Source organism: Bos javanicus, chromosome 18, assembly GCF_032452875.1.
Source record: "Bos javanicus breed banteng chromosome 18, ARS-OSU_banteng_1.0, whole genome shotgun sequence".
Classification (NCBI taxonomy): Eukaryota; Metazoa; Chordata; class Mammalia; order Artiodactyla; family Bovidae; genus Bos; species Bos javanicus.
Window position 1 is genome coordinate 30,031,018 of NC_083885.1, and position 13,257 is coordinate 30,044,274.

Sequence of the window (13,257 nt, forward strand, 5' to 3'; positions counted from 1 at the left end):
AAACTGGCAAAATTAAATAAGTGTTTCCTTGAGTTCTGTGAGCTTCTCCAGCAAATAACAAAATCTAAGGGCAGGGAGGTAATTGGAACCTCCTATTTGTGGACAAATCAGACAGAAGTTGTAGGAAACCTGGGGATCTATTACTTGTGACTGGCATCTGAAATGGGGGCAGTCTCATGTGACCTGTGGGATCTGACATTATATCTGGGTAGAGCATGTCATAATTGAGTTAAATTGTTGGAGACTCTGCTGATGTCTCAGTGGATTGCTTGCTGTAGGGAAACCCTCCACACATCTGCTGTCAGGAGTGTTGTGAGTGTGGTGTAAGTAGGAACACAGGAGGGAAGTCTGGGTTTTTCCCTAATCCATTGGCTTTCACACTTAGCTATTAGTTATTGATCACTCACTCCTAGCCTATTATTGTGTTATTTAGCACATCTCTTTCCTAGCAAAACCCATACAATCCTACTGTCTTTATTGTTATCACTTTCCCCAAACTTTGTCAGCTGCTCAGGTAACTGTTCTTGCTCATAATTTCCTTCCACTGAGATCACATCTCAGGCCATCACAGGTGAGACTTTTAACAGTGGCTCCACTACAGCATGATGGTGGGTGGATTCCGAGATATGAGCTGTGAACATCTTTGATTGACATTACTTCTGGAGAGAGGTTTGATCAGCACAAGTTTCTACTCTTTCCCTTTCACTGCCTTAGTTACTGGGAAGAGACTAGAGTCACAGATGGTGCAATAACAGCAAGGCCTGGCGTCTATCGGTGAGGGTCCCTTGCTGACCGTGTTAAGCACAGCCTTATGCTGGTATTCATGGAACATTTAGAGTTTGTGAGAAATACATTTTATTGCAGCATGCAAATAAGATTTGGAGGGTGTTAGAGCATAGCTTAGGCTATACAGTTTATTACAGGGAATGTTATAAAAGGGCAAAAGTGAACAAGGGAAAGGGGTGTTAACATGTGGAAAAGAGCTGAGAAAGTAATATTTTTAAGACCAATTTAGTTGGAAATAGTCTTTCTGAAATTGAGAGCAAGAGTCAACTAGTCAAGAATGAGTAGTAAGTGATGTGAGAAGGGATTCTTCAATAAAGAGGGTCTGCTAGATAAAAATCACTGTAAGACTTAAAAGACTGAATGACTATCTATCTGTCTGTCTGTCTGTCTCTCTCTTTCTATCTGTTTATCTATCTGTCTATCCCTAGTAGCTCAGTCAGTAAAGAATCCACCTTCAATGCAGGAAGACTGCCTGCAGCATAGAAGACCTGGGTTCAACCCCTGGGTCAGGAAGATACCGTGGAGAAGGAAATGGCAAACCACTTCAGTATTCTTGCCTGGAAAATCCCATGGACAGAGGGGCCTGGTGGGCTACAACCCATGGGGTCACAAGGGTTGGACACAATTTAGCGACTAAAGCATCATCTCTAAAGCAACACAACATCATCTCTTTCTCATCCAGATGTGATACCGCCAGTGGTGCGCTTTTCCTTAATCTGTGCTTACCATTTTGCCATAGAATTTTCTGTCCGTAATCCTGTGTTCACCTGCTTCTTAAAAGAGCTTTCGTGTGCTCTGACAGAATTTCATGCCATCCCGAGAATGCAAAGCAAGTCATGACTGTCATGGCTTGTAGAGAATCGTCTTACATAAATCACTTTACCATTTTTCCTCTATGAGTAATACCTTTCCAAAACAAGGAACAAATGCAGAGTTTGTACCAGGGAGTGAAACTGAGTAGTATCACAAGGATTATCCAACCCAGCCACCATTATTGATGTTGGAGAATTAAAGCCGTCAAGCTGTAGTTATATTTTTCAAGGACTTACGAAAACCTTTTAACTCTCGTCATGGTTCAAGTAGTTGGCAGGGCCTGAATTTGACTTTGAGCTTCAGATTTGGAAAATCAAGGAATTCAAAGTACATCTCAGCCAGCATCCCTTAGCCTCCTGTGGCTTTCCCCTCAGACTATAAATGGATCCTGCTTTTGAAAGCAAGCCCAGATTTCCTTAAAACATGTTCCAGTCTCTTAAAATTCACCAAGAGTTTATTTCAAATGAAGGCTGTGCTTTTCTCTGCACCCTCTTTTTGGAGCATCCTCTTTGTAAGCATTCCAATTCCCTTGTATGGGTTCATGCCACTCTTGCTGAGTACATGTCATGCCCATCATTACACATTTCAACCAGACTCCCCAGATGAATTACAGTCTGACTTTTCCATTGGCCATATGTCAAAAGCAAACTATTCAGGGTCAACTTCCTTGAAAAGATCTGCCAACTGGTCTACTGGCCTCCTTAACACTAGCAGAATTACAGGAATCAAAAGAGGAGATGAAGGTCAATGTTTTGAGCCCCATTTCCTTTCAGACACTGCTTTTCACATCTTTCAGAGAATCTTTCATACCTTTCATTCTAAATGGACACTAACCAGAGATACATTTGCAGTATTAATATACTGATCCCTTCAGTCATTAGTTTCAAAGATGCAATCATTCAAACAATCTGTACATATCAACCACTTTCTGTCACTGAGATAAGTTTCTTTGGTTTTACTGAAGTGAGATAATTACTTTTTCTTCTATCAGGCACATACCTCTATGAATGCCACTAAAATACCACTGCATCTGCACTTTTGGAAAATATACAGCATTCTTATCACATATTGAGTGTTCATTCACATAAAAATACCCTTTGATATTTCATATGAATGGCTGTTTACCCACATCTGTCTCATCTCAAATAGATTTTTTTTCCCCTGAATGTGAGTTTAGGACTATACATTTATCTATGTTAAATGTAATCACTTCGGTCTATCAAGATATGATTTTGTCACTTGATATATTGACTATCCATTCCAACTTTGGTAATCTAAAAAATCTGGTCTGATGTGTGTTCCCATATTAAGTCATTATCAAAGTGTAGAATGGGGAAGATCTGCAACAGAATATGATAGCTTACCACTGAAAATGAGCTTAGAAGGGTATTGGTGCATTAATAAAAATTCCTTGGATATTTGGGTATATATTAATACTTTAAAAGCTAATATTTTAAATAACTTACTTTGGGTTGTGCTCTGTGCAAAAAGATTACTTAATGTTTCTCTTACAATAATACTACAAACAAAGGGTCATTGCCCCTTTTCATACACAAGGAAATTGAGACTTGAAGAAGTAAAGTTAGTTACAGCAAGACTGAATAACCCAAATAAGTTAAGAATCTATTTCTCCGGAGTTTTCTCCTCCTGGTCCCTGCACTGTACTCTCCAGCTGTACATATCTGATTGCTTATTATCACCCCCGACTCCAGTATTTCTGATAACTTTGCATATGTTGCTCCCATGTTCTGGAGTGCCTTATCCTCTTCATCATGTGTTTTGCACCAACAACCTCTTACTCTGCCTTCGACATTGAGTGCAAGAGTCATTCCTCCATTCTCCTAGTGGGAATAAAGCCTATTGTTTGTGGACTAAGAGATATAATGCATGTAGTGCTGTGACTATGGTTTCATTAAGGAATACTTATTAGACACGACTGAGCGACTTTCACTTCATTGTGTGTGTTAGTTGCTCAGTCGTGTCCAACTCTTTGGGACCCCATGGACTGTAGCCCTCCAGGTTCCTCTGTCCATGGATTTTCCAGGCAAGAATACTGGAGTGGGTTGTCATTTCCTTCTCCAAATCACTTCATTAGTATTCCATTTTATTTGATCCTCACAACACTATTTAAGGCATATGTGGTTACTCACTTTACAACTCTTAGAAAAATGGAATGGATTGCTTAAGGCCAAGAGACAGAGAGACCATATCTCTTGACATAGAGGTAGTTCATTAAGAGCTATGAAAGGGCACTTAAATAAGACCTAGGGCTTTAACATTGTTTACTAGACTCTATATCAACTTGTCCATGACTGCCTTTTCTACCTGATCTCAGATCTGCCTTTCTCCTAGCGAACCACACTATAGCCACTGGCTTTCCTGCAGTTCTCCTAAGTAGTATTCCCACCACCTCACTTTCTTTCATTCCTTCCTAGAAACTACAAATTTTCTACTCGTTTATACATACACTTGATCATGTGTTTTCACTTCAAATATGAAAGCTTCATAAGGATAGGAACCATGTCTATTTTAGTTACCGTCATATCTTTCAGTTCAGTTCAGTTCAGTCGCTCAGTCGTGTCCAACTCTTTGTGACCCCATGAATCACAGCACACCAGGCCCCCCTGTCCATCACCAACTCCCGGAGTTCACTCAAACTCACGTCCATTGAGTCCGTGATGCCATCCAGCCATCTCATCCTCTGTCATCCCCTTTTCCTCCTCCCCCAATCCCCCCCAGTATCAGTCTTTTCCAATGAGTCAACTCTTTGCATGAGGTGGTCAAAGTACTGGAGTTTCAGCTTTAGCATCATTCCTTCCAAAGAAATCCCAGGACTGATCTCCTTCAGAATGGACTAGTTGGATCTCCTTGCAGTCCAAAGGACTCTCAAGAGTCTTCTCCAACAACCACAGTTCAAAAGCATCAATTCTTCGGCACTCAGCTTTCTTCACAGTCCAACTCTCACATCCATACATGACCACAGGAAAAACCACAGCCTTGACTAGACGGACCTTTGTTGGCAAAGTAATGTCTCTGCTTTTCAATATGCTATCTAGGTTGGTCATAACTTTTCTTCCAAAGAGTAAGCGTCTTTTAATTTCATGGCTGAAGTCACCATCTGCAGTGATTTTGGAGCCCCCCAAAAATAAAGTCTGACACTGTTTCCACTGTTTCCCCATCTATTTCCCATGAAGTGATGGGAAAAGATGCCATGATCTTCGTTTTCTGAATGTTGAGCTTTGAGCCAACTTTTCACTCTCCACTTTCACTTTCATCAAGAGGCTTTTGAGTTCCTCTTCACTTTCTGCCATAAGGGTGGTGTCATCTGCATATCTGAGGTTATTGATATTACTCCCGGCAATCTTGATTCCAGCTTGTGCTTCTTCCAGCCCAGAGTTTCTCATGATGTACTAGGACACACACAATTCATAGTAGGTGTCTTATGTGTTTCTGTTGAGTGAAGGAAGAACAGAGTTTTAACAAAGCATGCAGAAGAGCGTCTAAGTCCTCACAGAGAGTAAGGGAAGACTTCTGAAGAAGAAATATGGTTATCAAAAGGTAAAGTAGAAAGCAGTTAATCCAAACCAGGGGGGTAGATAATGAACCACAGGAGACTTCTAAATGAGGACCGAGTTTGTCACCCTTTCCTCTACCCCTCTACTCCACAGCATGGAACATTTGGAAATTTTGATTTGTGCAACTTGTGAGTGCTGCTGGCATCCTTTGGGTAGAGGGCATGGACATTGCTAAATGTCCTATAATATAAACTCATACACACAACAACACTGCATACCTGCAGAAGAGGCTTACTTGTTCTCAATGGTGAGAAATCCTGGCATAACCTGACTAACTTTCCCCTGTAATATCTATCTCCTGAGTCTTCCACATATATCACTTCTCAGTCTCTGCTTCCTCTTCTCCCAGTATTCTCTAGTTTTTCCTGTGTGGCTACTTCCACCCTGGGATAGACTAAAGTTTCCCATGGAGTTACTGAACTCAGCAGCTTCCCATCTTCCTTGGAGACACTGCAATCAAAAGTCAGCCTGAGACTCTGTAGCTCAGAGCTGGAGAGGGCTGGAGTCTCATGTTTTCAAGAAAGCATGGCTGTCCAAGTGAGGCACCACAGGTAGTAACTAATGAGTTTTAAAGAGTGCTCAGACCCAGGCTGCAGGAATTCAGAAGTACAGGCTGAGAAATCACTTGGATTTTGCTGAAGTTGAAGCATAGAGTCCACTCTGTATGTATTTTATCTGTCTTCTCGGGTCTTCCTTGATGAGTTCAACAATCTTGAAAACTTAGAATTGACTCAATCCAACCAACTCAGCAGTGAATGTGTACCAAGGGGCTTTATCCCTTTTCATTTGACTTGTAGGAAACCAGCTTCAGTGAGATTTTATAGTCTCTTGAAGCCTGGGGACTCCTCCTTGACACTTTTGTTTTATAAAACCCTGATAAGAGTGTAAAACAAAAATTGATGAATTTCAACCAATTTGAGCAACTTCATTATCCGTAGACTGGTAGAAGATGCTAAGCACACTTCATTTCTAATGATTTGATTTTAATTATCATTTATAACTATAATCTAACTTCAGTAACACTCTGTTAAATGAGTACAGAAATGTATTTATTGATTCACGCATGAACAATACAATATGCATTTGGATGTTGTTGAAATAGCTGGATAGCTATGTACCCACATATTTTCTACATTTTCCTCACATTCTTTGATTATGATTCTTCTTTTTTATGTTTCTTACTGTGATAATGAGTCTTCTAAATTGCTGTTTGTAATAAATTTGGGGTAAGATTATTCACTTTTCCTTCTATTTTTTTATTTTACGTTCTGAACGTGGGATCCTACAGAGAGCTACAAATTGAGAGAAACAAACATTTCAGAGAAAACAGATCTCCAGAGCTTTGGAAAGAGCAAAGAATTGACTATTTGAAGGGCTTCAAGTGTGCCAAGTGGCCATCATAACTCACTGCTCATTTCAAGAAGGAAAAAACAAATCGAGATCTGAAGACTTCACAGAGCCTTTTGTTTGCTGAGAATGTTTTCCTGCGCACTGGCTATAATTATTGTTAAGAACAACTTACTTATCTCTCATTGAAATTTAGAATGAGAAAGACAGTTTGAGGTCATCTCTATTTTTAAATGAGGATTATCAGAATTGTCAGTGGCAGGGTTGGGATGAGAACCCTTATGTCCCAAAGCTTCTTTCAAAACGTTTTGCACTATGTCACACTTCTGAGGGCTGTATTTAAGAATGAATAATAGCAGTTCCTCAAAAGCAAGTCCACATTAACATTTTTGAATCAGTCTCTTTGAGAGTCCTGCTTGATATAGAATCTGGGGATGTCAAAACTGAGAGAATCTTAGAGATCCCCTGTTTTCCTCTCTCAAAGTCCTAAATTAGAAACTGAAGTCTGGAAGATTGAAGAGCACTAATATTCAACAGGGTTTGTCTCTTTCCACCTCAGAATTACTTGCATAGGAACAAAACCTTCAAACTATCAGGTATCGTGAGCAAAAATGCAATCTGAATGATGAGCAACAATGGCTAATTCCTGGTGGATAAGGTATGGGTTTTTTGATCCAAGAGTTCCTTCTCTCTCATTAGTTTAGTGTACTTTCAACATAAAAAGCATTTGTGACTTCTTTTTGTACTAGAATTTATCTACAGCCTTAGTGTTGTTGGCTCAAAATATAGTGCACCTCAAGTTATTTATTTCTCTTTAAAAAAGCAAGCAAACTTACTTTGATAGTTTAAAAAAAGACATCTACACATCTCATAGCGATTGCTTATCTAGAGTGATGAAAACCAACTTAGATGTCCATCAGCAGATGAATGGATAAGAAAGCTGTGGTACATATGCACAATGGAGTATTACTCAGCCATTAAAAAGAATACATTTGAATCAGTTCTAATGGGGTCGATGAAACTGGAGTCTATTATACAGGGTGAAGTATGCCAAAAAGAAAAGCACCAATACAGTATACTAATGCATATATATGGAATTTAGAAAGATGGTAATGATAACCCTGTATACGAGACAGCAAAAGAGACACAGATGTATAGAACGGTCTTTTGGACTCTGTGGGAGAGGGAGAGGGTGGGATGATTTGGGAGAATGGCATTGAAACATGTATAATATCATATATGAAACGAATCGCCAGTCCAGTTTTGATGCAGGATACAGGATGCTTGGGGCTGGTGCATTGGGATGACCCAGAGGGATGGTATAGGAAGGGAGGTGGGAGGGGGGTTCAGGATGGGGAACACGTGTACACCTGTGGTGGATTCATGTTGATGTATGGCAAAACCAATACAATATTGTAAAGTAATTAGCCTCCAGTTAAAATAAATAAATTTAAATTAAAAAAAAGAAAAACACAGCGCAAAAGGAAAATCAAAGGACTCTTGTAAAATCACTTTTTTGACTATTGTATTTTTCACCCCTTAATGCCTTTTATAATGCCTTTAGCTTTTTGTTAATGTAAGTTATCCATTGTATATGTCAAACTATCTCACGATCAAGTAACTTCCAGTCACTTGTTTTCTAAAAATCTAAACTTTTTGCAACAAATCTGACTTATTATTTGTATATTTCACTTCATTTTATGTATTTTTAGAAAGCACACAATGGTAATAATATCATCTTTTTTTGAATCAAATAATTGAGTGTGCTAATAATAGTAATATAAAGGAAAAAAAGGTTTCAAAGGCTCAGTTAGGCAAAATGAATGATGGGTATTATTAGTTATGAATAAAGAAATGAATACTGTATAATAATGTATAATATGAAGTTTCAGCAAATTTAAGTGGCCCAATAGTCCTCAAGAGCATGTGCAAAATTCCTGGATATGGATTTTCTGAAAAGGGTAAAAAAAAGTTTATCTATTGTCTATTGTCTATTTATCTTTCACCTATCTATCCATCTTTCCTTCAAATGAAATTTCCCATATGTTTATATATTTATAAACTGGGTATATTACTTTTAAAAATAGTTTAGCAACATGCATGATACATTGGAAAACAGAGTATGATTTAAGTGAGGGACTCAAAAAAAGGAAACATATATGAATCTTCCTTGACTTATGATATGTATACATTCTAATAAACCCATTATAAGTTGAAATATCTTAAGTCAAAAATGCTTTTAATATACCTAACCTGCCAAACATCATAGCTTAGCCTAAGCTACCTTAAATGTGTTCAGAACACTTGAATTAGCTTGCATTTGGCAAAATCATTTAATATATTATATAATAAAGTGTCAAATATCTCACACAATTTACTTAATACTGTGCTGAAAGTGAAAAACTGAATGGTTTCTGGATACAGATCAGTTCTAAGTGTATCATTTGTTTATCCACGTGATTGTCTGGCTGACTGAGAGCTGTAGCTCATTGCCACTGCCCAGTAAAATGAGAAAGTATCATGCTACATTTAATTCACCCTGGAAAAGATAAAATGCAAAATTTGAAGCAGGGTTTCTACTGAATGCATATCACTTTCCTACACTGTAAAACTGAAAATCTGTCAAGTTAAAACTTCTTAAATCAAGGACTGTCTGTAATCAGTGGAGATTTAGTGACCTTAAGAAAAGAGCAAAGAATTGTTCAGGGTAAAGAGCACACTCATGATTTCTCAGTGTTTATTTTGTTTCTCTTTGGTTTTGTTTTTAGGCAGTGCAGTGTCATGTAAAGAGCATGATTTTGGAATATTGCAGAACTGAGTATATTGAACGATACTGGAGCGTTCTTCCTCTTCCAGGAACTTGCCACACTCCGCTCAGGGCCTTTGCACTTGATAGGGGCTCTACTTGAAATGCTCCTCCCCTATGTCTTTTGCAGCCTTGCCTCCTTTGCAGATTTCTACTTAAATATTCCCTCTTCATGGAGGTCTCCCCACACAACATTTCTAAAACAGGCCTCTCACATAATTTCAGCTTACCCTGTTAACTTTCCATTGCCTCCGTAACCAAAATCAAAGAAAGACTGGAAAATACTTGGGTTATAAAAGACATGAGCTTTCGAAAAATACATAAATTGCCTCAGTAATTTGTTCTGTAGCATAAATGCATTAATGCTTCTTCCAGTCATGCTTAACTTACTTTCATAAAGTGACCTAAGTACTTAAATAATCTGTCTCATTATGTCTTAAAACATCTGAGAATTCTGTTCATTCCATTTGAAAAATAGGTTTAACACAACTAATAGGAAGTCATTTGATGCAGCACCCGAGCATCTAGGGGGATCCAACAGACTAATGGGTACCGTATTAATTCATGATACTACACAAGTAAAATGAAATGATGCATTTGCTATTTATGCTTGAAATCTGTGCATCAACAATTTGATATAAGTGCAGGCGATAGATGAATAAAACATCACTGATCAAGCTGGTTGGAACTAAATTTTGGCTCAGTCCTGCTGGTTTAATTTCATTTGGTGGGTTTTTCCTTCCTTCTGATGTTGTTTTCATCTGAGGTGGATAAATATATAGTATTCATGGGAAAAAAATGAGCAACATAAATTTAAATACCTGTAACAAGTGACAAGAGTTGTTCAGCTGCTCTCAGCTTTTATGCATCTCCTAAAGAGAAACATAAACATAACTCTTCATGTCCACCCAGGGGAAAAGTGTCACTGTGTCTTTAAAACACATGTCTGGAACTCCCCTGATGGCCCACTGGTTGAGAATCTGCCTTTCAATGCAGGGGACTCCGCTTTTCATCCCTAGTCAGTGAACTAAGATCCCACAGCAAGGGGCAACTAAGTCTGCCTACTGTGACTATTGAGCCTGTGCACCTCAATTAGAGAGCCTGGATGCAGCAAGCTACAGAATCCATGTGCTCTGGAGCCCACGTGTGCCACAGCTACAAAGAAGCCTGTGTGCCACAAGGAAGAATCTGCACTCCACAACTAAGACCCAATGCAACCCTAAATAAATAAATAAAAATACAACAGGTCTGTCTCAAAACTTTAAGTCAATGGGTTAAGGCATTTCCTTCTTCCTCATTCTCCTTATGCTTGGAAAAATTACACATGAGATATTAAAAGATATATATATATATATATATATATGAACAAGAGTCCATCAACATTCTTTTGGGGAAAATACTCTTGAACACTGATTTTTGGTGCAGGAGAGAAAAGTGTATATTTTAGTAAGGCAGGTGGCATCGATAGATGAACAAACTATCAAGTTAGTTGTATAATTCATGGAATTTATCATAATCCAGTTTGAGCTTTTTTCCTTGAATGATAAATAATTTCTATCTAATTGCAACACATCTATTCCTTACACTGATGTCCTTTAAGGTCCAAAGCTGGCTGTATGATACATGAAAATATATATAACAAAACAAGAACCTTTAAAAGGAAGGATCCCTGCTATGTATCAAGTTTCTCGCGTGTGTCATCACAAGTAATTTAGTACTAATAAATGAATATCAAAGCCTTCTTCATTTTTGAAACAAGTGCTTAAGTAATTTAAAATTAGGGGAAAAAAGGTAATTTGACTGTGTCTCTTCTAACAATTGTATCCACTGCCTAGTTAAAAAAAAAAAAAAACACTTGAAAGATGTGTATGCATATCAATACATATACTATGCATTCATGCATGCTAAGTTGCTTCAGTCATGTCCAACTCTGTGCAACCCTATGGACTGCAGGCTACCAGCCTCCTATGGCCATGGGATTCTCTATGTAAGAATACTGGAGTGAGTTGCCATGCCCTCCTCCAGGGGAATGTTCCCTACCCAGGGATTGAACCCATGTTTCTTAGATCTCCTGCAGTGGCAGGTGGGTTCTTTACCACTAGCGCCATCTGGGACACCCTATACACTTATATATGGATATAATTACATCATTTTATTATATTGAAATCTATAGTATATATGAGGGCTTCAGAAAGTTTTTTGGCAGTTTTGAGATCCTCATTTGACATGTGAGTTATAAGCAGTAAACTGGTTGGGCTGCTTGAATGGTATATATCATTTCTCATCTAAAAAAGATAAACATAATTGCAAATTAAAACAAAAAAAAGATCTTAGGTGATATCCCTAGACAGCATGGAGAGTTAAATGACTAAAAGCTAAAGCTCACGATAACGGGGTCAAGATGGAGCAAGAGAAAAATAAGAGACCAGATCAAGATAGTTTTTGCATTAAAAAAATGATTAGAAGAGGGTGTGAGAAATCAATACAGAGATTTAGAAAAAGAATGGAAAGATTTACCAGTATATAACAATTTTCCAATAGAAGCTTTATCTTAAAATTCAAATGGACGGATACTACAGTGAGAGAATGTGCATTCTATGCCTGATCTTAAAAGACATTTCCAGAGTCAGGTCACAGATGAACAATTCAGTCTGAAACCCCAGCTCAGGATGGAGGGGGAAACAATGGGTCTTTTGCAAAAAACAGAGTACTGGGGAGGAAGGTCTTTGAAATTAGTGACTTAAAATGTCATTCAAAGTAGAAAACTGGATATATACATAGAAAAATGTGTGCTCATAATTTTACTGCTGGGTTTTCTTGGCAGAAGATGGCAAATAAAGACCTCACTTTATGGGACCAAATCATACACATTGTGCTGATGGTGTCTGATATTTCATGTAACCATGGGTTTTAGCTGTATTTAATATCACTTCCGGCAATAAGCCTAAGAACATATGGGCCAATTTTTACACACTTTGCATAGTTACTGTATGTTTTCCATTGCTACTGTAACAAATTGCCACAAACTTAGTTGCTTAAAACAATGGAAATTTATCATCATACAGTTTGGAAGAACAAAAAGTTGATACAGGTCTCAGAATCCATTTCCTTTTTTTTTTTTTTAACCTCCTAGAGGCTCCCCACATTCCTTGGCACTCAGCCCCCTTTGTCCATATTAAAAGCCAGAAAAAATTATATCTCTCTGATGATTCTTCTCTATTATATCTCCCTCTGACCAAAGCTGAGAAAGACTTTCGTTTTTAATTTATATTTTAATTTTAATTGTAGGATTCTTTACAATATTGTGATAGTTCTTGCCATACATCAACATGAATCAGCCAGAGGTATATGTATGTTCCCTCCCTCTTGTGCTCCCCATCCACCTCCTTCCCCCTCCCACACCTCTAGGTTGTCACAGAGTACAAGCTGTGGGTTCCCTGCCTCATATAGCAAACTGCCACTGGCTATCTATCTTGCATATGCATGTGCTAATAAGAATGGCTCAATGCTGTTCTGATTTTAAGAATTCATTTGGCCCATTGTGCCCATTTGGATAACCCATAATATTCTTCCTACCTCAAGATCTTTAAATTTAATCGCATCTAATATCTCTGTTGCCAGATAAGGTAACATTTTTACAGGTTTGGGGGACTTGGTCATGGACATCTTTCATGAGTCATTATTTTCCCTGCTGCAGTTTCTAAAATATTAATGTTTGGGGGCTACCACTCACATTTTTACCTTCAAATAGTCTCATTACTAAAAAAATCATCAAAAATATGGTTAGTCACTCATATATAATCTTAATCCTTGTTTGAATTTTTAGATACTATTGTCTTCTTATAAATTTCTTACAACTTAGTGACATATGTGGTTAATTGAAGATAACTGAATACATTTGTTGATGCCTTTAATTTACACAAAATGAAA